This window comes from Vulpes lagopus, chromosome 17, assembly GCF_018345385.1.
Source record: "Vulpes lagopus strain Blue_001 chromosome 17, ASM1834538v1, whole genome shotgun sequence".
Classification (NCBI taxonomy): Eukaryota; Metazoa; Chordata; class Mammalia; order Carnivora; family Canidae; genus Vulpes; species Vulpes lagopus.
The window spans coordinates 324,929-347,165 of record NC_054840.1 but is presented as its reverse complement, the minus strand read 5'-3'; the positions used below and the strand labels follow the sequence as shown (position 1 = coordinate 347,165).

General features: G+C 52.9%; 1 protein-coding gene across 2 annotated transcripts in view; it reads left to right on the top strand.

Moving 5' to 3' along the window:
- Window positions 1-8,700: 8,700 nt before the first annotated feature.
- KCNMB2 (potassium calcium-activated channel subfamily M regulatory beta subunit 2) overlaps window positions 8,701-22,237 on the top strand; it is a 201,109-nt gene continuing 187,572 nt past the window's right edge. For both annotated transcript variants that reach the window (XM_041731489.1, XM_041731487.1), the window contains exon 1: window positions 8,701-8,867. The gene's annotated coding sequence lies outside the window, so the exon portion shown is untranslated. The remainder of the gene's footprint in view (window positions 8,868-22,237) is intronic.

The window sequence follows — 22,237 nt, the reverse complement described above, 5'->3', positions numbered from 1 at the left end:
TTTCTTGTGCCCACCCCATGACTTCTAGAAGTTAGTTTCCAGGCATGCAACCATTCCTTGGCGTTTTCCCCATGGGACGTCCAACAGAGCTTAAGGCCAAATCCGCACAGAACTATTTCTGATTGGAGACTGGAATGGAGAAGTGAGCTGCACTCAGCTTACTATAGGCTTAGGATCTCCGGTTCATCTACACGTTTTTTGCACTTACTCTTGTTTTTCCTAAGGACATTGCTAACTAAATATTTTTTCATCATGTATTTTGTCATTAGTTTTCAAATCAATATCACAGAAATTAATATTGCTAATAATGAAGTATCAGATAAAAATGAGTAATTACTAACATCCAAGTTATCATGAAAATCTAAGGAAAAGAGTAGAGTTTACCATATACAAAAATGAACGCAAAATGGATTAAAGTCTTGAATGTAAAACCTGAAACCATAAAACAACTAGAAGAAAAGACAGATGGTAATCTCCTTGACATTGGTCTTGGCAATGATTTGTTGGATTTGACACCAAAAGCAAAGGCAACAAATGCAAAACTAAACAGGTGGGACTCCATTAAACTAAAAAGCTTTTGTATGGGTAAGAAAACCACCCACAAAATGAAAAGGCAACCAACCTACTTAACGGGTGAAGATATCCACAAGTCATTTATGACAAGGGGTTAATATCCAAGATAAAAAAAAAGAAAAACTCCTACAATTAAATAACAAAAACAATCCAATTTAAAAAATGAGCAGAGGGCTTGAATAGACACTTTCCCAAAAAAAAGACATCCGGATGGCCAATGGGCACATGAGAAGATGCCCAACGTCACTCGTCATCGGGAAAACGCAAATCAAAACCACAATGAGATACCGCCTTGTAACCTAGAATATCTATTATCAGAAAGCTAAGAAATAATGGTGAACATACGGCAAAAAAGGAAACCCTTGCGCACTGTTGGTGGGAACCTAAATCGGTGCAACCGCTATAGAAGTTCCTCAAAAGACTGAAAATAGAACCATCATACAAGCTAGCAATTCCACTTCTGGGTCCTTTTCAGAAGAAAATGAATGTGCTCACTCAAACAGAGAAACGCCTCCACGCTCACTGCAGCAGTATTTACAGCAGCCAAGATATGGAACCACCTGCGTGCCCCTCGGTGGATGAGTAGATGAAAACATGGTCTGTAGATACAGTGGGGGACACGCGGGGTAAAGGAGGATGGGCCTCTGCCATCTGTGACAACATGGAGGGGCCTCGGGGCATATGTGCCAAGTGAGTAAGTCAGAGGAGAAAGACACACACCACACAATCTCGCTTACATGTGGAATATGACACCAAGGACGCCCGGGGGCTCAGCGGTTGAGCACCTGCCTTCGGCTCAGGTCGTGACCCCAGGATCCTGGGATCGAGTCCCACATCGGGCTCCCTCTGTGGAGCCTGCTTCTCCCTCTCTCTCATTTTCCCGTATGAGTAAATAAAATCTTCAAAATCAAAAACAGCCAAGCTTACAGATACAGACCAATGGTTGTTAGGGCTTTGGGGGAAGGTGCAAAAATGGGTAAACAAGTTGAAAGGTACAAGCTTGTGGCTATAAAATAAATTGCGGGCGTGTCGTGGACAGCATGGCAAGTATAGTCACGAGCGTTGTGCACATATTTGAAAGTTGCTAAGAAAATGGATCTTAAAGAGTTCTTACCACGAGAAAAAAAATTAATTCTTTAACTACGTACGATAACTGTTACCTAGACTTGCTGTGGTGGTCGTTTTGCAACACGAGCACACACTGAGTCACGCTGCACACCTGAAACGGATGCGGTGCTGTATGTCAGGTACTGTGCGATTTTTTTTAGATTAAAAAAGACAGTAGGGTTAATCCCATTCTTTTTTTTAAAGACAAATTTTGAAGCATTGTGTTTCCTCTGCTACCTCTTCTCGGTTCAGATATACGAAGCCACCGGTACGCGGTCATGCTGGTTCTCTACTCTAGGATTCTGGGCTACCCTTCATTTCATAGAAATTCTAGGTTGTTTCTTTTCTTCTTCTTCTTCTTCTTCTTCTTCTTCTTCTTCTTCTTCTTCTTCTTCTTCTTCTTCTCCTCCTCCTCCTCCTCCTCCTCCTCTCTTCTCTTTCTCCTTCTTCTCCTTTTCCTTCTTCTTTTTTTTGTCGACTTATCAATACAATTTTCTACTAAGTGGTTCACAAGTGTCCTGATGAAAATACATCTTTTTTCTAATTTTCACAAACAGCCCCTGGCCATGCCCGTAGTTAAGATTTTACCAAGTTATCTTCTATCTCATGAGCTTCATCCTTCAAAGCGAATAGAAAAGATAAAGCTTTGAACTTCTAGATAACATCAGGCACCTTTGATTGGCTTGATTGTGACAATGCAATGCATTATAGTAAATCTAAGACTTTGTTTCTAGTTGGCAAAGTTCTGGGGATTTTTTTTTTCCTTCTAAAATTGAATGATTGGTATTTAAATTTCCCTGCCAAGTGATGACTTCATGGAATACTTATCCAGTGTTGTCTTGCATAAGATAAAAGGTCATTTTCCATCACTATAGTAATAAACCCGTATTTTAAGCAAACATTTGGGTACATCCTATACTTCTGTTTTGATTGACTACAGCTTTTTATTACATATTTACCAGATGTACTTGGGTAATGTTATCGGCCGTGCTGCTACCAAGCACTCTGCGGCGAGCTGCAGGGATGTCAGTTCCGACACGAGTCAGTGGTTTCCGGTTATTGTGAATTTCCTTCCTTAACTTGCATATTCTCCAATATTTCAGGCTCACCTAAGAAGAGTATATAATCCGGGGATGCCGGGTGGCTCAGGGGGTTAAGCGCCTGCCTGCGGCTCAGGTCATGGTCCCAGGTCCTGGGGTCAGCCCCACATGAGGCTCTCTGCTCAGTGGGGAGTCGGCCTCTCCTCTCCCTTCCCCTGCGCATGTGCACACACTCTCTCTCTCTAAAAACAATTGAAGTCTAAAAATTCTAAATTGTAGTCTGTTTAACTACCAGTCAGCAATCCCAGTTGCAAACATGATTTTAGAATTATTATACTTTTAAAAGGTAAATTAGGAATAGCATTAAAACCTCTCTCTCTCTCTCTCTCTCTCTCATAGACACACAAATACACACACAATCTCAGTTTCTTCACTGGCAGGAATTAAACCACTAACTCCTGTGTAAATTAAGATTTGATTGAATGAAATTTTGGCAGGATGTTGATCTGATTCGTGTGGCAGCTATTTTTGTACATATGACGTCCCCAAACTACTCAATTCTTAGAAAGGTAACAAGCTCCATTTTCATATAATTAGCAACAAAGTTCCCCTCTTCTTTACCAAGACATCGCACGCTCCCACCCTTCTGTACGAGCACCCGCGCTTCTCGCTAAGGGCATATCCCCTGCGCATTTTGATGAATCCCTGGAGGGTTCCTTGAAGACAAAGAAAATTCCAGATTTCCACTGATTTCCACTTCCTGAAGATACTGTTTGCCGAGATTAACCTAAAAAATTCCAGGTCTAATGATGTGGGAAAGCATTTCTACTTATTCATAGCTGTGCTACAAACCTCACAGAACATGCAAGTTCAAAACTCCCGCCTCCAAAATTTTCAAGGGAATTGATTTCTGGGAAGATACACCAGATTTCAGTCTTGGGTATGTGACCCCAACAGCGCCTCCCGGGAGGGGGACCGCCCCAAGCTTCAGAGGCCACATGGGAGGGACAGTGCTCCGAGCAGTAGGACCAGCGTGAGGATGCCCCCAACTCTGAAGCCCCCTACCCCAGGGATGGAAACATTTCCACCTCAGGAGACTGAAACAGGATTCCAACACGAGCAACCCTCTTCCTTGCTCCTCCCTTTTCCCCACTTCTGCCTGACTCCTGACTTCCACCCCAGTCCCAAAAGCCAAAGGAAAGGGGAACGGCCATGTGTGAAAGAGGGAAGCATGACTGCCCCCCCCCGAGGGCCACCCTGGCACGAGTGGGGGGGACGCGGTGCCCCTTCTAAGAGAGCAGCTTAGCAAAATGCACCAAGAGCCTGGGAGATGCTCAGGCACTTCGGGCCGATGATGCAGATAAGTAAATCTGTCCTAGGCACGCGTCACCAGAGACGCAACCTGAGGTTCATGTAGAAAGCCCTTCAGGAAAGCAGGATGCTAGGAAAAATAATAACCCGTGTGCTCAATTACAGACTTTTTAAAATTTTTTTTAAATGAGGGAAGATCCATATGACAAAATATGCATCCATTAAAAAAAGACTTGAAGGGCAGCCCCGGTGGCCCTGCCGTTTAGCGCCACCTTCAGCCCAGGGCGTGACCCCGGGGTCTCAGGATCGAGTCCCATGTTGGGCTCCCTGCATGGAGCCTGCTTCTCCCTCTGCCTGGGTCTCTGCCTCTCTCTCTCTCTGTGCCTCTCATGAATAAATAAACAAAATCTTAAAAAAAAAAAAAAAGAATCCAAGAAGAGGACCCAAATCATGGCCTTCCTAGGTGGGTTTGTGCCTATCGGCCCGTAGATCATTGCATCTTGTTCAGCTGCTGCCATTAACATGGAATCATCCTAAGTGTCCATGCTCTGTAGTTGGCAGGATTGTAAAAATCTACAGTTTATCTTTTTAAAGAGTTTACCAACTCTACCTTAAAATCATAAAGAGCTGTAAATAGGAAGTGCAAAATCAGGCATGAATTTACGCCAGGTGGAAAGAAAGAAAGGTATGACAGTACACTCCTGTTTCTACGTTTTTATAAAAAAATGGTTAAAAAAAAATTCTTCTAGAGCTTCTATCTGTGAATACGTCAGGAGGAATCTTGGAGCAAGGTGCAGACTTTCAGCAAGTAAAAATCGCTCCGGATTCTGCGTCAGACCTACTTACAGGCTATGGTCTTGGGGAAACCATTTGACCTCCCTCATCCTCAGCCGCTCCAGATGGAAATGGGACGATTCATATCCGCCCTGCCTTCCGGTCGCTTTATCCTGATGATCAAACACGGTGTGTGTGAATATATATAAATGTAAAGCTTAGCTTTAGAAATGATCATTTCCTTTCTGAACTTTTTTTTTTTAACCTCTAATGTGAAGGCAATTCCTTCGTGAAAAGCGATGTGGACCGATGAAAGGCGTTTCCTTGCGTCTTGGCTGTGCTTCAAATGTCACATTGTCTTCAACTGATTTCTTGCCATTATTTTCTAGGGCCAAAATTCCACATTTATACTAGAGAACGTCTCTTTCAAGGATCTAAACTTGGACGTCGCAGTGAGTCAGCGTGAGCATTCGCAGGAATACGACAGGAAGGAAGTGGTTTCTAAAGTGACTTTCCTGCTGTTCCTAGAAGAAGAGTCAGAGCCGAGGAAGAGCAGTTACTGGGAGCAGGAATCGTGTGCTCCCGGGTAGAATCAGCTCTTGCATCTGCAGCAGATCGCTGCACTTTCTGGTTACGTATCAATTTTTTTTTCTTTTATCAGTGATGACTCATAATGGGATTATGCACTCATCGTTCCGTTCATTGAACTGTTCACTTGCAGGCTGCGTGTGTGGACTGCAAATTCTCTGCATGTGGGACCACGTGCCTCCCGCCCAGGCTCCCCGTCTCCACCTGATATTTGTTAACACACACAGATTCTTTCCAGAACCAGTTTTTTACGTGCATTCAGGGAGCAGATGCCGTTGAGAGCGTTACCAAGTCAGAGGTGCGGGGTCCTCCGGCTGAACGGGTTTGGCGCTTCAGCTCCGAATACCACTTGGGTGCTGCTCCTGCCCCAGCCCTCGTCCTGCAGGGAACCATCCAAATCGGTAAAGCTCAGAGCCACTGGCTCAACCCTCGGCTCGGCGGCTTCCAAGTGGTACCACAGGCTCTTCAACACATTCAGCAGAAGCTTTTCTCTTGTTGAAAAAGGTGTGAACTCCAAACACTCCGAGTCTCTGAAGCTCTATCCCAGGCAGGACTCACGTGAACCCGGCACTCAAATGGGATCCGGGACACAGGGCAACAAGGAGGGGAGTCTGTCCCGTGATCCCACAGGACACCTTGTCCTCCACCTCCCGTGTTCCCGCCCCATGGCCTGTCCTGCCCGCCCTTCCCTCCCTGTCCTCCCACGGACCCCTGCCTGTTGGAGCCCTCGTCGTTGCAGCTCGAGTGGGACCAGCACACACGGCGGCCTTCCTCCCCCCCATCCCACCTCTGTCCATGGTCACTGCGGCTGCAGCATCACCACATGGGCAGCCCCTTTCACACAAGACGCCAAGTGGGTAACAGTCGGGGGGGGGGCAAAGTCCATCCTCCTCTTTCCAGAGCTGTGTCCTCTGGTGAACAGTGAGCCTCCTGGGGAAACCACTCCCTCCGCCCTCCCTCGCTCCGTCTGGGCCTACCCACCTTCCCTCCCTTCTGCTTCCTGTCTTCGTGCCCTGGTCCTCCTCCACGACCCCCAACAAAGCACCTTCAGCCACTTGACCCGTCTTGTCAGGACCCCGTCCGGCTTCAGGGAGCTCATGCGACCTGTGCTCTGCGAGGGACAGGCCTCCCCAAGGCAGCACCTGCTGCCCCGGCCCCAGGTCCGCCCTTTCCCGCCACCCAAGTCCTGCCCACCTGTCTCCTGTAGGAGGAGCTGCTCCTGAATCAACCTCAGGTGGGACGCGGGGGGGTGGGGATCCAAGATCCAGCTACACCCTCCTGCCCCCCAAACCGTACACGGTGTTGGCGCCGTGCGACCCCTGAAGCACCATTAACATTAAATACTTTCCTACATCGGAAAAAACTACCCGGGATATTCAATTTATAACACTACTCTCATCATTTAAAAAAAACAGTATCATAGATCCTTTATCCCCCCAAATAATCCTCCTTCGATTGCAAATGTTTGGATGACATGCCTGCCTGTGCAAGACGAGGATTTTGATAAAATCCTGAAGAATTGCCTCCCAACAATTTTATTTTGGAATTTTTGTGTTCTCCCTTCGGTGGTGCCACTTACACCAATTACAAACTATGACACTGAGGCACTGAGGATGATGATTGCCGATTCCCCAGACTCCTCACAGCTGTGACATTTTAATCAGTCTGGTAAGAAATCGTTTCTTTTGCATGATCACGAGGCTAATGAAAGGTTTTGGACATGGGATATGGAAAAATCCCCCCCTCCCTTCAGGAACTGCAAATGTGAAAAATGGGGAAAAAAGTAAGCAACTTCTCTGTCCTACCAACATCACGGGAACAGAATTATTTATTGAAATTCAAATTACAGTGTTTTGTGACTTTGGTTTTGCGTCACAGAAGCCGCTGTGAGGATGCTCATTGGGGATGAAACGTGGTTACGGGCTGTGACACAGGGAGAGTCCCCACTAAATCACAGCGTGTTCCCGGGAAGACACTGCGACCAGTCGAGTAATAACAAAATTCACATGCAATCGGGGCATCTTCACACGGACAACCAGGAGTTTAAAAAGAGAGAGAGAGAGAGAGAGAGAGAGAGAAAGTAACAAGAGTGGCTTTCTTTCCTCAGGCGTCTAGACAGATCAGTAGGTCCTCACACACCAGGGGAGGAAGCTGGGGGTGACAGGGCCACGGGACCAGCTGGGGTGAGGCAGCTCGGCCTTGCCCCCCATCCCTGCCTGCGGCCGCCTCTCGGTTGCCATAGCAACTGCTGAGGCCGGGCTGGGAGGGGCAAAGGGAGGGGAGCAGCCTGGAGGGCTCCCCTGGGCCTGGACTTGCCCCGGCCCACCCCTTCCCACCAACTTTTTCCGTTTCCCTATTTGGAAAACTACTGAGCGACTTTTCTGAGTAGCACCTCTAGCGTCCTGGGGGCCCGCCCTCTTCCCTCACCCGGGACCCTGGCTGCCGCGTGGGTCACCCTGCCGCCTCCTCTCCCCGGTGCGCTCGCAGGGTGGTGCCCACACACACCTCTCCATGCACTCGCAGGGTGGTGCCCACACACACCTCTCCATGCACTCGCAGGGTGGTGCCCACACACACCTCTCCATGCACTCGCAGGGTGGTGCCCACACACACTTCTCCCCAGGCACTCACACGGTGGTGCACACACACCTCTCTCCCAGGTGCTTGCACAGCGGTGTACACACGGACCTCTCCTGTGTGTGCTCGCACAGGGGTGCACACACACATACCTCTCCTCCATGCACTCACACGGCGGTGCACACACACACCTCTCCTCCAGGTGCTCGCACGGTGGTGCACACACACCTCTCCTCCAGTGCTCCACAGGGGTGCACACACGGACCTCTCCTCCGTGCACTCACACAGCATTCCACACATGGACCTCTCCTCTGTGTGCTCGCACCGCATTGCACACAGACCTCCGTGCACACACGGTTGCTGAGCCCCTGGCACCAAGCTGCGCCGTCCGCGCTCCTTGATCCGTGGAGCCCACGTGCTCTCCCCTGAGATTTGGCACAAGGGTCGCCCCTGCCCCGGCCTCGTCCTGGGGAGGGGCGTCTCCCACGGGGGGGGCACGCCCGTGTGCGAGGGGAGAGCTGGGGCCCGGGAGTCAGCGGCTCCGGCCGCAGGTGCCGCCCCAGGTGCGAGAGCCATCTGCAGCAGGAGCCTCCCCAGCCCGCCGGACGGGTGCGCGCGGGGCGTGCCCGGGTCCCCCGGCTGGGAGGGGGGGCGGCCCCGACCTATCAGCGCGGCCGCCGCCCGGTCCCGCGGGCTCCCGCCGCAGGCTGCCGCGCCCCGCCCTCCGCGCCCCGCGCTCCTGCTCCTGCTCCGCGGGCCGTGGGCGCCGGTGCCTCCGCGTCCTCCGGCCGGGCTGGGGCTGGGGCTGGGGCTGCGGCTGCGGCTGGGGCCGGGGCCGGGGCTGGGGCCGGGCTGCGCCCACCCACGGCGGCTGCCGAGCGCGATGTGACGGCCGAGGTAGGGTCCGCGGGGCGGACAAAGGGAGCGGGGCCGCCGGGGCCCGGGGCGGGGCGGGGAGGGGCGGGGCGGGGAGGGACGGGGGTGCGCGGGGTGCGCGGGGGCCGCCAGGTGCAGGGGCGCGCGGCCAGGTGCGAGGATGCGCCGCCAGGTGCGGGGGGGGATGCGCGGGGGGGATGAGCGGGGGAGGATGCGCGGGGGGGGATGCGCGGGGGGGCCGGTCCCCCGGGACCCGCCGGTGCAGCCGCCGAGGTGCCCGCGCGCCCTGGAGGTCACAGGGGGCAGCGGGCTGCGGGGCCGAGGACTGGGGGGGAGCGGTCGTGGGGCCGGTGTCGGGGCGCAGGGACCCCGCGCGGGACCCCCTGAGCTGTAATTCATCCGCGGGGGGTCGGGCGGCTGCGGTGCGCGCCGGCAGGTGGAGCCCCGGCAGGTGTGGCCCCGGCAGGTGCGGCCCCGGCAGGTGCAGCCTCGGCAGGTGCAGCCCCCGCGGCCAGGAGGAGGGCTGGGGGCCCCGAGGCGCAGGCGGCCGGGCTGCGGGGCCGGGTCAGGGCCCCCTTGGCCCCGTTCGCTGAGCGCCCGGGAGGCTTCCCGGAGGAGGCGGCCCCGCGGGCGGAGGGAGGAGGGAGCCGCAGAGCTCCCGCCCGCGCCCGCCCGCCCCCGCGCCGCCCCGGGGCTGCTGGCCCCAGGCCCACAGGTCACAGCAAGGTGTGCAGCGGGGCTCGGAGGCTGCTGCGTCCCCGCCCGGCCCGCGGGGCTCGTGTCCGTCATTGCGCGTGACCCGGGCCGCGCGGCAGGAGCGGGTGGGCCCTGCCCCGGCACCTCGCAAACTCCAAGGGGCGCGGACGTTGCTTTTGGCTTTGAAAACCCCGAGGCCCGGAGGCACCGACTTGGCTAGGATGCAGGGAGGATGCACGGAGGATGCACGGAGGATGCAGGGAGGATGCAGGGAGGATGCAGCGCAGGGTCTCCCGGTGAGGCCGTGCCCCCCCGCCATGTGGCGCAGGACCCAGGGGTGACAGCTGCCCACCCCCGAGACCCAGGAGCTCCCTGGCCTGAGCCCCCGATTGCATCCACTTGCGGCCTCTGTGCACCTGCCCGCAGGTGGGAGCTGCCCTGTAGGGGCCGCAGAGGTTCCTGAAGTTGTGTGTCTGTTTTCCCTAATAGTGTGGTTGACATTGGGGCAGCCCGGGCGGCTCCGGCTTCCGTGGGACCAGGACGCACATCCCTGGAACGAGGGTGGAGAGTCTGGTGCAGTTGGTGCCGGTGACAGTTTTCTGCATCTGTGTGGCCGGTGGGCTCCGCGACCTTGACCTTATAAGCCCCATTCTCTGGCCCCCTGTGCTCACCAGCCAAGAACCCTTAACGGCAGAGCTCGGGACCCACAGACACACACACGTACTGCTGTCAGAAGTTTACAACTGGCTGTCATTTCTGTTGTTTTCACGGATTTCATTTGTTTGAGAGACATTTTCGCCGGCTCTGCTCTTACAGTGTCCTCCGAGTGTCACCCCATCGTGCACTTTAGAGGCAGTCCTCATCATAAAAGTGGTCGATGGGAGAAATGATTTTTGCTGTCATCCTGCTCACGACACTTTTTACTGATAAACTAAAATGACCTTTCACAATGTGCACAGATTTACCGAAGGAGTTCCTGTATCCGAGCTTTCTGGTATATGTGTCTAGAGTAGACCCTACAACATGAAAAACGGCGGGGGGGGGGGGGGGGTCATGGAATTTATTTTTTTGTGTGAGCTGTGGGGAAAGCCAAAGTGAGTAATTTAGCCGAAACAACCTACTTTGTATCATAAATTGATTTCGTTACCTCTTCAGACCAGTAGACAGCGAGCAGAGCGTTACGCAGACTTCTCCCTTTCGGTTTCTGCTACGTCTGGTAGCGAAGCACCCGCATTCGCCCGCTGCCCAGAAAGCGCGTCCGGAGCCCGCCTGACATGCGGAATAAGCGAAGCTCGAGTCAGCCTTGTTTCCCGGGTAGCACCGCCAGCCCCGCCAGCCCGCACCAGTCACCACGACACAAATCACCGAGTCCACGCTCACGCTCACACTCCGGGCCTCCCGTATACACACGCACGCGTCATTGTACTTTACCGGTTGGTGTCGGACCAGACATTTCTCAAACTAACACAATCTTCTCTTTGATCAGCTCTGTCCTCTTACCAAAAGGGGATAACAAATGAATCTTCCCAAAACAGTCTTGCTATTCTTTCAAATTAAAAAGACTCAAATGTAAATGCAATATAATCCTCGTATACTTGTGTGTATGTGTGTGTGTGTGTGTGTGTGCATGTGGAAATACTACAGAAATGGTATGTCAAAAAGTTAGAAGTTATCTTACTGTGTATTATTGGTGTATTTTATTCTTTTTTTCATTTATAGGGTCACTAAATATTTTCACAGCCCAGCTTTATAATAATAGTCACAGGGAGACGAGACAGTTTCATCTCCTTTTGCAACCATGTTGCCATCTCTCCCAGCACCGTATCATCATAATCATATCATCATATCATTCATATCATCCACTTTATCTCACCCCAGATTCTGAGGTCATTTGCTGGTCTGAGCAGGACTGGGAACACAGGCTCTGTCCCCATTACGGCCCCTTTCTCCTTGGGTTTCTTGGCTGGAGCATCAAGGAAAGCTGGAGCATCAAGGAAAGCTCAGCATCACCCTTCCTAGTAGACGGACTGCTCCTCCGTCTTAGCCCGGGTGTCTCGGAAAGGAGCGTGAGGGTGTAATTCTCCCTACTTTATAGGTAGAGAGTTTTTCGTCTCCTTTGCTGGCTCCTGACTCTCTTCTAAATCTTCACGTGTGGAAGCCTCCGAGGCTCAGCTGTGAATCTCTCATCTTCGCTCACTCCCTCATCTCAAGACCTTAGGAACTGTGCACACACAGAGAGAACAGATCCTAAGCCCTAACCTGGACGGTCCCCGAACCTCTAAACGTCACAAGCTCAACTATATAACACCCCCACTTCGGGGTGTCACGGGCACCTCGCGCGGCCACGTTGGAAGTCGGATTTCTGACTTTCCACACACGTGCTTCTCCCGCCGTTTCCCCATGTGCGTAAATGAAAACTCCCTCCACTTGCTCAGAAGACACGTTCTGGGTCCTCTTTCGATGTTTTCTTCCCTTCATGTGTAACAGGAAAGCCCATTGCTTCCATCTTCCAGCTGGACCTAGAGCTCGGTTGTCACGCCCACGGCTAACACGCTGGGCAAGTGACCACCCTGCTCCCGCGGCCACGTTCTGCCCTGCCAGGGGTCGTTCGGGGCTGCAGCCAAGTCACAGGATCTCCTGCCGGAAAACCTTCCATCTCGGGTGGCAGAGCGAAGCCGGATCCTGGGTGTGCACAGCCCACGCGCGATGGGTCCCGGGTTCCGGTCCTCCCGTGAGTGCTCTGTGTAGCTGCGCTGGCGCCCCGGCTCCCCCTCCAACCTGCCGTGAACTTGCACACCCAGGGCCTATGGCCACTACGCAGGACTCAGTCTCCCCCTTCCCTCGGGTCTCTGCCAGATGTCCCTCTGGCAGAGAACGCTTCCCTAAGAGCCCCTTCTCTCTCGTCCTCTTGCAGGCTTCCTATCCCAGCCCCTGCTTTCTCCCCAAGCCCCGTCCACCCTGGTGTGCGTTGAGTGTGTGTATCGCTCCTGCTAGAACAGACGCTCTGGGACGGGGACTTGGTCGTGCCCCCGGCTGTGCCTGCTGCACCGATTGCCAATGAGTGACTGGCCGGTGAATGCAGGAGCTGCTGCCGGCCCCGCCAACCTCCGCCAGCAGCACCAGGCCCCACGCACAGGGAGGAGGCCCCCAGCCCGAGGGCCGGGCTCTGTCCATGTGCCCCGTGGCTCGTTCCAAAGGGAAAGAGGCCCAACACCTTGAGGAAAGTCAAGGAGATTTATCGAGATGATTTCCTTCCTCCTCTCTACACAGAAGGGAAAAAAATACCACATCACTGATTCCAATCTATGTCAGAGCAAATAAAAATTCAATTTGCCTGAATTCGATCTTATCCGAAGAGGACTTCTTTTTCAAAGAGACATCCTCTCAGATCGGGACCGGTCACCGCGGGCTTAAACCTCTTCTAGCTTTCCTCTGCTCTTTGCTTGCGGTGGCAGGGGGTGGCAGCAGCAGCTTGGGACATACGGGTGGGGTCACACCCTTTGTGAGCAACACGCCCCGGGACTGTATTTGGCAACAGGAATCGAGCACCGATGACTAAGAGCGGTCCCGGCCATTCACGGGTCACTCGTCGCTCCCAGGACAGCGTGAGCCGTCGTGGTCTCGTTAACCCCGACCTCTCCGGAGGTCCCCAGTGTCTTCAGATAACTCGGGTGGGCTCTGAGGGTCTTATTGTCCAAAACACGTACAAATAATAACGTCGGGCATTCGTAGAGGGTTCTGTGGCCTAGACAGGAGGTGGGGTACATGGCAAGGACGCCAGGCTCGACCTGAGTCGCACCTTCTCCACGCAGAGCTCTGTGACTAGGGGCGACTTCTGAGAGTCTTGGGGAGCCTCAGTCACCGCACTGACCTCTGGGGTTAGGGACGTGATCCTAGATGCCGGAGCCCCGCTAGGGCACCCGGCACAGGGGACGTGCTCACAAAACAGGGTTCTCATCGGTATCGTCGTCTTAGCCTCACGGGGTAGTCGAGTAACAGGTACTGACCTTTCCCTTGGACAGACAGGAACACCCAGGGGTCAGAGCCACCCGGGCTGCTCAAGGGCAAAGACTCCCGTACCAAACTACGGAGATTCACTGTCCCTTCGGCCGCAGAGATGCCTCCGGAACCGGACGACAGACCGGCCTGCTTTAATGTAGTCCGTGACTAAGCTGCCCATGATTAGGGGAAGTTTTTATTTTTATTTTTGTATTTATTATTATTTTTTAAAGACTTTATTTATTAAAAAAAAAAAAAAGACTTTATTTATTTATGCATGAGACAGAGAGAGAGAGAGAGAGAGAGAGAGAGAGACAGGCAGAGGGAGCAGCAGGCTCCCTGCGGGACCCGATGTGGGACTCGATCCCGGGACCCCAGGTCGCGCCCTGGGCCGAGGCGGCCGCTCACCTACTGAGCACCCCCCCCCCCCCCCCCCCCCCCCCCGCCCAGGTGCCCAACATCACTGGTCTCTTACGGCAAAGAACTCCGTTTCCTTTCGTGGCTTAGGTAAAGTGCGCGCCGCCCGCCAGGCCGCCGGGAGACGGCCTCAAGCGGGCACCTGCTGCAGAGGCCGCATCTTCCTCTGGTTGGTTCAGGACCTCGTCAGACGCCAAACAGCCTCGAGGATTTCAGGCTCTTGAGGGTCGGGCTGTGTCACTCCCGACAGTGCGTGTGCTTGTGTTCCCTTAGATACTTCGTCATTCCTCAAATCCATGCAAGGGCAGCCGGGCCCAGCGGAACCCACGGCCCGGCCCCAGCGGCGTGCACATGCTGCACATGCCGTTGTCCTAAAAACGTCACAGAGTTTTCAGGATTTGATTTTTTTTTGTGTTAAACCCTCACAGGGGCAGCCCGGTGGCCCAGCGCTTTGGCACCTGCCTGCAGAGCCCCGGGATCGAGTCCCTCGTCGGGCTCCCTGCATGGAGCCTGCTTCCCCCTCTGCCTGGGTCTCTGCCTCTCTCTCTCTCTCTGTCTTTCTCTGCCTCTCAGGAATGAATAAATCAAAATAAATAAATAAATAAATAAATAAATAAATAAATAAATAAGCCGTCACAGGACTTGCTCCTGTTTGCCCCCAGCCCGCTGTGCCGTGGCCGCCGTCCCCCGGCCCTTGGCTCCTCCCCGGGGGACGCTGGGGCTGTCGGGCCGGGTCACAGCTCAGCCTCCAGGCCTGGAGCCGATGCTGCGATTCCCCAGGGAACGAAGGGGGCAGGGTCCGTACCACCCCGCTGAGCATCCCTGTGACCTACGGGCCCAAGGACACGGTGCAGCTCCCTTGCAGCAGGAGGCCTGCCCTGTGCTCACCAACTTCCCGCCCAGCCCCCACCCCTCCTCCTCATAGTCTCTGGCTTATTCCAGATGCTTCTGCGGGTGTCGCCCGTCCCTTCTCCGCACGTGTGCTCACGGCCTCGACCCTCTTTCTCGGGAGTGTGGTGGGGCCTTGATTCGAAGCCGCCGCCAAGTCTGATGGCCCCAGAGAGCAAACCCCTCAGCCCGAGGAAGCCAGGGTGACAGACGAGCTGCGTGAGAACCTCAGCCCGGGTGGAGGGGGGCTCTGAATCGGGTGTCCAAGTGTCAGGCCTGCTGACTTCCTGGGAGAGAGAAGGTGCTCCTACCACCAGGCAGCGCCTTTGGTTTCCACACACGAGCATTTGTACCAAATGGGGAAAATGTCGGACGGATGCCACCTGCCGCTTCCTGGTCACCTTGCTGTTGAAACTCCAGAATATTCTGGACACGGAAGCTCCCTTTCAGCTCTCAGCAAACCCACCGCGTAAATAAGAACAGTTAGGTCAGTAGTAAAACCCGTAGCTGATGTTTCCAGTACGATTTTTAGCCCCGGTAAGTAGGTCGTAAACTCCTTGAGAGCAGACACGACGCATTTATGATTCTTACGTGAACAGAAATGCATGGAATATATAGGATTTTTGTTAAAGGTGACCTGTGGATTGATATACACTCTTCACCCCATTCCCTGCGGTCAAGCCGTATAGGGGAAACCAGGTGAATGTCGTGTCATTATTTACCAGGCGGCGTGGCTGGAGATGGAAGGTTCTGGAAAGGCGCAGGTCTGTGCTTGATCCCCTCCGTGCCCCCTGGTGCAGACGGTCTCTCGCGGGAGGAGGAGGGAAAGGGGACTCGCGAGTGAGGACGCTGCCTGCTTATCCCCGGGGCACGTTACTCAGAGACACTGTGTCGCTGGAAGTGATTTATGAGCCCAGTGCAGGTAGGCTCCGGCCAGAGGAGGAGTCCGTTGGGAGGTTCGGCGAAATAAAGCCCTCGCGACCCTACACGTGTCTGGGGAATCCGTTTGTACTCTGCGCCATAGTTCGGGACTTTATAAATAGTGAGTTTGGTTAGACTCTTTAAGTCCTTTAATCGTTAAATTTTTTACTGGAAAGCTAGTGGAGGTCAAGCATCTGGCTCCGTGACTCTTAGGCACAAAAGTGAAATATGTCTCAAAGTGAAACTCTTAGGAATTTTTTTTTTAAGGCAATTCAAATGCAAACCTAGGATCTTTGTTGCTTTCCTTAGATGCAGAAGATCATTCTGGCCCTGCTGCATGTAGCACTTTGTGAGGCAGACACAGAAGCACTGGTGAATCTTTTTTTTTTTTTTTTAAGATTTTATTTATTTATCAGAGAGAGAGAGAGAGGGAGGGAGAGAGAGCACAAGCAAGGGGAAGGGCGGAGGGAGAGAAGGAATCCTGGAGCAAAGGCCCTGCTGGGCGAGGAGCCTGCCCCGGGGCTCGATCCCGGCTGAGCTCAGGGCCTGGGCTGAGCCCCCCGGAGCCCCACGCGAAGCGATGAATATTGCCCAAGAGATGATTCATGAATGTCTTGAGTTGGGCTTTGTAAAAGGATTTGAGAATTTCTGACCATGTGAAGTATTTGCAGCTCCATCAACGTGACCCGAGATTCCCTCCCAGGGACTGCAGTTCTGTAGTCTGGGGCCCCTGATCGTCTTGGGATTTTTTTTTTTCATTTCCTGGTATATTCCAAATAAAGAAAAGAAGGGGAAAAAAAAGCAAAACAAAACAAAAAACCAAAACAAAACAAAAACAAAAAGAAACAGCAACCTGGAAGAAAATAATGCCTAACTTTAGAGGCAAAAGTCTGACAGGATTGATCCAGTTTCTTCCTCTCTGCGGGGACGACCGATGACAGCTTCCCGGCGGTTTATTTGATCCTGTGTGGTGCTTGGCAACAGTCATGTGGGGCTCCTGTGTGGACAACTCAAGGTAGCTGTTTGCTTTAAAAACACAAAAATAGAACAGTACAGGACTCAATTCTCTGTTGGAATGAATAAAAAAAAAAAAAAAAACCACAGTTGAGAGAGAGAAAGTTCATGCCTAAAGGAGGAGGAAGGCTTAGATAATGTGTCACCGAATTTGAGAAATCCTCTCTGGGTGCATAAGACACATCAGTGGCCCCGGTACCAGGACCGCAGGCCGGAGACCGGCTACGACACCCCGCTCCCCGCTCTCCTAGGCCTGTCCCCCCCGACAAGTGGATCTGGAAGTCTGCTGCGATGAAACTGTGAAAAAACTGGCATAAAAATAGGAGCCGGGCTCTGATTTACATGCCTGTGTGGAAAGCTGGCTGGTGCGATCTTGATTCCCTCCGCGGTGCACTTTGTTTACCGGAAGGAGAGTCTTACCCCAAACCATGTGCTCATCAGGTGTCCACAGTAAAAATTACATATCTACCCTCCCTTCTGCTAGCTTTTAACTGATCAGGCCTCATTTCATGCCTGCATTTATTCAGCTACTCCTTCATTTATTCGACAAATGTTTGCTGAGCATCCACCGTGGACTGGACACTGTGATGAGTGTCGGGGCGACCGTGTTGGGCCAAATCACACACGACCCCATCCCCAACCATGGAGATCAGAGTCCTGGACGAGAAAGATATTATTTTTCTAATCGTCACATGAATTTTTTAAAAAAAAGAATAAAAAAAAGAATAAAAAAATCGTCACATGAATAGATGTAAAATCACAAATGTCGAGAGCGCTAAGAGAGCATTTACCTCGAGACACTGGTGCAGTCGAGGATGTCAGGGAAAGCTTCTCTGCGGAAGGAAGGGATGAGATGCTAAAGAAGAAGCATGAACGTGAAAGAGAAAAGAAAAGGCGAGCGTGAGAATCGCAGGGACTGGAGGAAAAGCTTTCTAGGCAGAGAAGCAGCAGGTGCGAGGCTGAGGCGCGGCACCCGCCCGCCTCGCATCGGCCTTTACCAGGCGTCACACCTGCGCGTGGGGGCGGTGGGAGGGGGCAGGGAGCTCGGGGAAAGACAGTTCTTTAAAATTAACGCAGAGATTAGAAGCAGGCCTGTTACAGGAGCGGAGGAGGGCTGTGCTGCCGCAGGGCGGGCTGGCTGAGAGCAGGGGAGGCCTGAAGGAGCCGCGGTCCGCCCCAGGCCCCCGGCCACGTGCGGAGGTTTGCTTGCAGCGCCAAGAGCCACGGACAGTCATCCAGGCCCGGGAGGGGGCCGAGCAGACGCCCGTGCCTTGCGGGGCCGTCTCTGGCCTGGACCTGCCGCGTGGGGCGGGCAAGGGGACCCCGGGGAGTTAGCGGGAGGGCTGTCCCAGCCATCCTGGGAGCCGCGTTCAAGGATGGGATGGAGTTGGTGATGGGCCAAGTCCCGGAGGACCTGGGCAAACGAGGAGGAGCGCTGAGGACGGGTTTAGGACTCCGGCTCTGAGTAACGGGGTAGGCGGGGAGGTTGGGGACCCGGGGACAGGACGAGAGCGAGCGCTCCTGGAGCAGAACCATGCGCTCGCCGCCCCCGTTTCCTCGCTCCCCGTTCGTCTGTTTGAAGCACCGGCACATCATGCGGACCACACTGGTCTCCTGTGACCGTGGGGAAGTCACCCAGTTTGGCTTTTGCACCCACCTGGTGCTTTTGCCTGCCACCTGGTGGACATTTCCCTGCGGCCGTCTACACTGCCAAACTCACTTGGCAGATCCGAGCTCATGGTTAAGACCTAACACATCTGCTCTGCCTCAGGCTTCCACTCTTTGGGCTCCTGATGGCCCAGGTTCTAAGCCAACTGTTCTTTGAATCCTTCCCCACCTATAGGCCCAGGTGGCCTGAGTCCTGCTGAGTCTTCCTTCAAAATTCTTTTGTGTCTGTGCCTTTATCCGTCCTACAAGCAAAGCCCCTTTGTTCTCGCCCTGGGTATTAATTGTTTTTAATTTAATGGTTTTTATTAATTTTTTTTAATATTTTATTTATTTATTCATGAGAGACACGGAGAGAGAGGCAGAGACACAGGCAGAGGGAGATGCAGGCTCCATGCAGGGAGCCCGATGTGGGACTCGATCCAGGGTCTCCAGGATCACGCCCTGGGTCGAAGGCGGCGCTAAACCACTGAGCCCCCCGGGCTGCCCTCGCCTTGGGTATTGAGATCGCTTGTTGGCCAAAGTCCTTGCCTCCAGTCTGGCTTCTTCCGGAGGGCCGTCCTGCGTCACGGGCATCAGGATTACCTGGAGAGCCTCCACAAAATACCAATTCATGTGTCCATATTCCCTCGGAACCTCTTGGGGTAAGGCCTGCAGCCTTAAGCACCCGAGGAAGCTCGATCATATATACATTCGGAAGGAAAGAAACTGTCCTAATCTCTTCCCGCCGTGTTCTCTCTCTCTAGCCTTTCCCAGCCAGTAGCTCCAAAGCATGACCTTGATCATGGAACGACCGTAATCGCAGCTCTTCGGGGGCTCTCGCTTAGCCAAGCAAATCGGGTCTCATCCAGCAGGACAGGACACCACAGTCTGCCAATTTGGGGGGATCCAGACAGATTTCCAGCCTAATCTCTGCCGCCCCTTTCTCACCCAATATTACGACTGAACTGCGCTACCCACCGCCGTCCCGGGGCCCAGCGCACTTCCAATACCGAGAAACATTCCCCCCAAACCCCAACCCATTTCCACCTGTCAAACTCCTACCACCTCTGCAGTGGCCCCTTCTGGATGGAGCCTTCTCTCAACCCGTTCCCTCTTCCTTTTCCCTTCCCGTTGTTTGTCCCCCAGGCTAGAGGGGACCTCTCCAGGATTTGAGCTCTTTCCGCAGGTTTTACATTTTGCTACTTACTACATAGTCATGCACATACATCATTTTTCTTTTTCTTTAAAAAAAAATTCTACTTACAAATTCCATGGACGTGTTTACACAAAGGTACTTTTATGAAATAGAATGTTGACCGGGGTTCAAAATCCATCTAGTGCGTGTCCTTGGGAAAACGGTTTAACTTCTCTGAGCTTTGTCTCTGTTAAATGATATAGTGTCACTTGCATTATAGGATTTGGGTCAGTATAAGTCGAGGGGTCTTATAAAAAGCTGAACCATATGAAATTGCTAATATTCAATTATTTCCACCTACAAGAGTGAAAATGTCATTATATCTGGCAGTCCTCCTATATTTTAGAACACTTTCCTTTAAAATACCAACATAAAGACTCCTAACTCTGGGAAATGAACTAGGGGTGATGGAAAGGGAGGAGGGCGGGGGGTGGGGGTGACTGGGTGACGGGCACTGAGGGGGGCACTTGACGGGATGAGCACTGGGTGTTATTCTATATGCTGGCAAGTTGAACACCAATAAAAATAAATTTCAAAAAAATAAAAGAATAAAAATAGAAAATTTACAATGGGAAAAAAATAATAATAAATAAAAAATAAAATACCATTGTGTCCCACACCGTGCTTGCCTCTACTTCACATGTCAGCCTCTTCACCCCATATATATATATAGGTATATGTATATTTAAATAATATTATATAAATGTTATATATTCTTCATATTCATATAATATTAGAGAGAAAAGAGACCAAGAGAACACCAACCAGGCAAACCCTTAATCCCCCTAAGTGCTCACTCTTGCCTGTTCCTTTTCCAAAGCAGGTGAACAAACAGCAATTTTAACAATAAGCTAAAGCAAGCTCTTTTCTAATAAGAAAGTCCTGTTAAATAAAGGTCAGCGGGAAATGGAGCGACGCTCATTGTCTCCTGTTTATGGCCCTTCTGGGCATCCCACGAACGCGCTCGAATTCCTCCCCTGAGCGTTAGGTACCTGGAGTTGATCTAACTCGCGTACGCGGCCCCTCGCTGGGATCTTTGTCACCGGTCAGAACAGCAGGGAGATTTTCAGAACCAACTTGTAAACAAAATGTAGATATTTGGGCTCCTCAGCCGCGTTCCCCTGCCTGCCAGTGCCAGGGAGAAGCCTCCGGACCAGGAGGCCTCAGCCTCCGAGCTCCAGAGCGGCCGCGTCCTGTCGGTCGTGAGTGGGCCGGGGAGGAGCTGAGCTGCTCACGTCCCTCCTTAGTCTTCACTCTTCAGCTGTGTCAGCCCAGCGAGACATTCGTTGTCTCATGCTCCCTCTGCTGAAAAAAATAATTTTGTCCCAACAAGGCAAAAAGGATGTCCTGCTGGGTGACGGGCGCTGAGGGGGGCACTTGACGGGATGAGCACTGGGTGTTATTCTGTATGTTGGCAAATTGAACACTAATAAAAAATAAATTTATTAAAAAAAAAAAAGGCTGTCCTGGAGGAGGTCACATGCAGGGGTTGGGAGACAAATTCCATAAGAAGGTGCACAATAAAATAAATAAAATAAAATAAAATAAAATAAAATAAAATAAAATAAAATAAAAATTAAAAAAAGAAGGAGCTCAGTGCTTTGGGTATTTTCATGGAGGAAGATGGCAAATCAAAGTTGCAAAGAGAAGCGTTGCTATTAACAGGGCTCCTGTCTTCTCCCTTTTTTTTCCTCTTGTTGACACTGGGGGGTGGGCGCAGTTATGGTTTGTTGAGCAAGTCCGTTACCATCCCCGTGCCTCAGTTTCCTCCTAAATAAAACGAGGCCTTCATACCTGCCGCCCGGGGGCAGGGGGCTGGCGTCGAGCAGCAGGAAGTAGCCTTTCGAGAAGTGGGGCCGGTTGTTATTATTAGGACGGAAGCAGGTAATCGTGTCAAGTGGCACGGACGGTGCACATGGGAAGGGCTTTGGGTTTGTGATTCGGATTTTACTAATTCGTTGGTGAAATGCGAGATCACGTTCCCGAACAGGGCGAAGCATCACAATCAGGTCCCATGTCACTAAAAGACCCAGCAGACAGCGAGGGAGCTGTCTCCTCTACAAGGATTTTTCCTCAAAAAGCAAAGCAGGGGTGAGGGCGGTTGACAAAGAGCCACAAGGACGGAGGAGGCGCCCGATACCCTCTCTCTGGACGGAGGCCCCCGGGCCTCGCACAGTTTGTGTGTTGCACGCGGATTCACGCGGGTTAATCGGAGTCGCAGCGCTCGGTGGCGCGGGCATCACCGTAGATGGAGGCTTCTAAGAGGGAAACTGAGGCTCGAGGACACGAAGTCCTGCCCGGGCTGCCCCCAGCCCCCCGGCCACGCCGCCCTCCTCGCCGCGGCCGCACCAGCTCGGCTCTGGGCCCCCGCCCGGGCCCGCGGCTTCCTTCCCAGGGGATCTGTGGGCCGACGGCCACGCACAGAGCTGCTCGGGACAGGCCCCGGTGAGCACAGCCTCAGGAGCTCTGCACACACGGCCTGCACATCCAAGGCGCCACCCGGGCACTGCTCACCTCCAGCCCAGAGCAGGACCGAGAAACGCGTGCTCCTGCTCTTCCCACTTTACACGTGAGAAACCCGAGGTTCAGAAGTAGCAGAGGCAGCCAGGCAACG